General features: G+C 40.2%; 1 long non-coding RNA gene across 2 annotated transcripts in view; it reads left to right on the top strand.

Moving 5' to 3' along the window:
* LOC128876868 (uncharacterized) overlaps positions 1-5,431 on the top strand; it is a 29,772-nt gene that overhangs the window by 3,622 nt on the left and 20,719 nt on the right. The gene's annotated exons all lie outside the window — the stretch shown is intronic.

Raw genomic sequence — 5,431 nt, 5'->3', positions numbered from 1 at the left:
TATGGTTCACTATTATTAATCGTTATATTAATCTAAGCAATTTCAATATACAAGAATGAAACTTGCAAAGAAATCTCCTGCAATAGAAATAATTCTTTAAGACGCATTCTTATAATTTACTATTATTAGTTAATCGTTATATTCACCTAAGTAATTTCGTTGTGCAAGAATAAAACTTGCAAAGAATTTTCCATCGATGGAAATAATTCTATAAGGTCCTTTTCTTATGGTTTACTATTATTAATCGTTATATTAATCTAAGCAATTTCAATATTCAAGAATGAAATTTGCAATGAATTCACCTCCAATAGAAATAATTCTTAAAGACACGTTATTATACTCTACTAAATTTTATCACCAAATTTACTTAAATAATTCCAGCGTAAAAAGCAAATCGACTATTCTCATTCATACTTCGTTTTCGTAACTCTTCTTCGCGTTCGCCGCGGTGTTCGCTAACATTGATTGAACAACGTTATACAATTTGATATTTCGCTCGCGTTCGGGCTACTCTCCATCGTATTCAATAACAGAGATAAGCAAAAATATGACAGTCGCGACGTTTCGCGGCTTGTCACGATTTATAAGGTTATCGGCGCGCGACGATGTAAACCGAGTCGTCGAAGGTTGTTTAAAAAGCGTCGTTTGACATGCGTGTAGACGTAATCGGGACGACCTTGGCCCGCGTAACCTAGTACAGACGACGCCCTTGAACGGGGTCGTACACTTCTCGCAGAAGCAAACGATCGTGGACGATTTCTGTCGTTGTCTCTACACTCTCCACTCTATTACGTCTATCCGTGGCCCCGATAGCCGTTTTCCCACATCGAATATATATATATATATTTTTTTCTTCTTCCCCTCTTTCCGCAATGCGGCTCGTCCTTGGGGGAGGACCTTTCTCTTTGCTTGTGGTACGTGCGTGCGAGAGCGTATTTTTTTTTTTCGGGTAAACACTAATATCGATTAAATCTCGCGTCGAACGTCCGCTCGCTTTCAATTCCGCCGAGGTGGCCTTTCGAGTCGCTGTAAATCGATTCCGAGATCGACGGAGCGATTCTCGATTGGCGCGGCGGGGTAGGGAGGGGAAGACGAGGAAAGAAGACACGGGCAGAAAGTATTTAAACGTAGAAAGATGCAGTTCGAGTAAATTGTTCGAGTTCAAATTGTTCGTAATTTATGTACAGCGGGTGTAGAATGTATTCGTACACCGATCAATTTCTCAAAAAGTTTTGTGCGAAATTGTAGTCTCTTAACTTCTCTTTTTATGATCAATGATATTTTACATATTCTCGGAAGTCTCTAAGATAGATATAGCCCAAACAACATTTACTAGTTAATATATTTCGTGAAATTAACAAAAAAAAATGCGAAAAGTAGGTAAAAGTATAGGAGCAATTAGTACTTGTACGATTCTTACGACGAACCATTTACAGTAGAGTGTGTAACGTAAACACATTAGTTTATTGCTCCGTACGAATTAGAAAACATGAAATTTCCAGGAAAGTACTTTTAAACAGTTGTGCGAATATTTATTGCTTCAACATTTTTATCGATTGTTTGTTTTTTTTCTTGTTAGTTTCGCAACTTACATAAATAGCTATCTTTTTTGTCAAATATCTATTCTAGAGATTTCCGAGAATATGTAGAATGTCATTGTTTATAAAAAATAAGTTAATAAATTACAATTTTACACAGTTATTTTGGAAATTGATCGGTGTACGAATACTTTCTACACCAACTGTAAATAGATCGGCGAACGTTCGTGCGTTTACGACACGTGGAAGTACGCGTAAATCCGAAAAAAAAAAATATATATATAGAGTTGACATACTGTTTAGAATTTTTAGAAGATAGAGGCTTTCGTTTAGGTTTCGCCCTCAGGGGCTGTAGCTATGTTCGATTGTAGCTACAGTACGGGTTTAGCAATCCCGAGGTACCCGAGCTATAGGGGAGAGTCAGTGGGCTTCGATATTAGATGTTACAGTGAAGTTACTCGACTTCCCATCCTTGTAAATTCTAAAATTCTGACTTAGAAACTCTTCCATTCGCTCGATCATTTAAGTTTCGATTCTGTGTCTCTATCCGTGAAAACGTGAATTCGCGTAAATTTCCGTGGTTACAAATATTCCACGCATTTTCGCTCGATTTTCTCGCTTAATTCAGCTCCTGGATAAATAAATAATAAAAATTCAAATTCTGTGATTACAAATATTCCACACTTTTTCGCTCGATTTTCTCGCTTAATTCAACTCCTGGATAAATAAATAATAGAAATTCAAATTTGCTTATCTTCCGTGACTCTTACCTCCGCGGAGGCACTCAGAAGGACGAGCAGTTTCTGTCGCGTCTACCGCGTTTAAACCTTCGAGGAATTCGAACGATAAACGATAGAAAACAGTCTGTGTAGGCTCGAGAAAGTATTCTTTCGCTCTCGTGTTCCTCCAGGCCCATCCGACGAAATGGAATGTCCTCGAGTCTCGTTACCAAGAGGACATCGATCGTAGCTGGATTTATACTGTGCAACCTCGCGTGTCGGTTCTCCTTGACGGTGAAGTTGCTGGAACCCAGTGGGCTTCCGTGTGCATTTTCCGGGGTGATCTAGACGCGATTTTACGGAAAACGATGTTTAATATTACGAGGTCTGCGAGTTATGTTAAATAATAAAAAAAAATTCCATTTTGAGATACACTGCTGTAGTCAAAGTTCGTGACTTGCACCGAGTTATTTTATAGGGCAGTGTTTATATGGAGAACCTTGATTATTTTAATTTCTTAGACGTTGTTGTAACAGTAATAAATCAAAATGGATCGTACGCAATTCAGTCACGCAGCACGAAATATAAAATATTTTATGTAGTCTTGTAAGTACAATAAAGTCTCTTTAACCCTTTGGGCGCGAGGTATTTTTCTATAGAATCAAATCTAGCCTATTTTTATAATAAATTTTGAAAACCAAAAACTCTACTTCGAAAAGAAACATTTACGAACATTCGTGACTGAATGTATTATTATTTCAATAAATAATGATCTCTATTCTGATATAAGTAAAATTGAAATTGTACGTTCAATAAATCATTTTTAAATTACGTACGTCGCCGTAGAGACGCCACTCGAGCGCAAAGGGTTACATGTACAAATTTCTCTACGATAAATGCACATAAATCATATTCCCACCACTGGGGGGTATACGTCCTGAGGGGTCCAGGATTTCGATCGCCGAGCAGTATAACATAAACTGGGTGATATTTCTATAAGACTAATGTCTTCGATAAACATAGAGGGTTCGAATACTTATGGGACTGACTGTATGCATTACTTATTGAAACGAAAGAAACTATCGTGACCTAGTAGTGCACGCGAGTAACTTCAAGTAACTCGCTTAGGAAGCCTTTTTAACCGACTTCGAAAAGGAAAAGGTTACTCGATTCGAATTTTTTTCTTCTGTTCTTCTCTTGACTCCTGGATCCGATAGCTCTCGGGTCGCCCATCCTTGCATCGTTTAGTACCGTCTCCCGCAAAGGCCAAATTCTCGCTATCTAGCGTGTATAATTAACGGTCTGGCTCATTAACAAGCTTCCTCTAAAAACGAGCGAAAAATTCGTGTCTTAATTGGACGTCACTCGGACGTCCGAGTTCGTCTCTTTCCGCGAGATCCCCTCGGGAAAGCTTGTCGGGACCAGAAGAACAAGAAAAAGAAAAGATGGATAGAAACCGGGAGAGACCACGACCACGACCACGACGACAAGGGAAACGCGTGTACGCTAGCCTTTAGCCGCAAATGCGAGCTTAGTTCACCCACTTTCATGCCACTCTCGCAACTGCCGGACCGCACATTCGGCAAGGAACACGCCTGTGTGCGTACGAGCCTCGAACATAACGTGCAAAATTAGGTGTCTCAACGCCGTGGCTGGTGCGCAAAGGGAACGCGATACCTGTGGTCCAGCCTATAGCGACGCGAGATGGACTTTGGTCCATGATGGATCCATCGATTTTCGTGGTCTCGCGAGGATAGATATCGAGGAGGGTACAACTGGGCATATGGAAGCTAGTTTTATTTATTTCAGTGATGGGCAAAACCCTAGGCTTCGAATAAATCTGAAGTTTGCCGATGTGTTTGTCTCGTTTCCTTTTTTGAACATTTTCCAAAGAAGGAAACGAGAGAAATATATCGGCAAACTTCAGATTTATTCAAAGTCTAGGGTTTTGCCCATCTCTGATTTATTTCTCATAGTAGATAGAGTAGTTAAGTTATTCTCCTTCTGCTCGTGGTGCCTGAGAAACCTAGAGGACCACTGTGTCAAAGTACAGGGTTAGAGCATAGTTTCGGAAAGTATATTCCAGTTCGTAAAGCCTTACTCGTAGCCTCGTAGCCCTCGTAGCCTCACTGCAAGACGCTGCACCGATCAACAGGTGGCAGTTTTTATATGTATAGGCGAACGTACTAGCGAATAGGGAACCCGTTCCAAAAGAAGCCACGCCTCCAAAAACCAATCTTTCGACTTTCCTCCTATAGCGTTCCATACAATTTAAGTGTTCCATACACTAGCTTCTTAACCTTAGCATATTTAACCCTTTGCGCTCGAGAGGTGACTCTCGGTCACTATTAAGTTTCACGCAGCAAATCTACAATACCTAATGTTTCTTTAGGTTTCATTTCTTTGGAACTCGAAATGTCAATAAAATGATTGTCGGTGCGGTAAAGGTGACCTGATTTTCAAATCTCGATAGCTTAGAACTCATAGCAATAGAATGCTAAGAAAGCATCTTGAGTTGCTGATAGATACCACAAAAAAGGACCTCCACTGTAAAGGGTTAATCCACTCTCTAGGGGAATGGTAACTCTCCCAGATCCGAATATTGCCCCGCAAGAAAATTTGCGAGACCTTCGAAGAAGCTGGAAGGTCGAGCAACAGAGGTTGTCGTCGTACGGGGATTTGGATTTCACGAATGGCGTCGCGAATCGCGGAATTCGCGTAGCCGAGCAGAAAATAAAATAAAGTGAGGACGTGTCCCGGGCGAGGCGAGGAAGCCGTAGTCCGATGTCTCCGAAATGCTGTTTACGCATGGCGGCCGGACGATAACGTTATCCTCGGGGAGGAAGTCGGTGTAACCGATATAAATAGCGTTGACGAACGCCATGCAATCTCGTAACGCGATCGCCCCGCGATTTCTCTCGCGCTTTTTGCCCGGCGCGTTCATGCTGGACGGAGAACCAGAAGTATCGCGCTTCGGAACGCGTTAAGGGCCTTATGCCATCTTCGTAACGTAGAAAATGCCAAATTTAATATATATATAATATATATATATTTAGTAATGTATATATATATATACACTCTCCGTATATAATATATATATATTTAGTAATGTATATATATATATATACACTCTCCGTATATAATATATATATATTTAGTAATGTATATATATAT

The sequence above is a fragment of the Hylaeus volcanicus genome, chromosome 5, assembly GCF_026283585.1.
Source record: "Hylaeus volcanicus isolate JK05 chromosome 5, UHH_iyHylVolc1.0_haploid, whole genome shotgun sequence".
Lineage (NCBI taxonomy): Eukaryota > Metazoa > Arthropoda > Insecta > Hymenoptera > Colletidae > Hylaeus > Hylaeus volcanicus.
The sequence above is the reverse complement of the archived record's forward strand: the minus strand, read 5'-3'. Positions and strand labels throughout refer to the sequence as shown.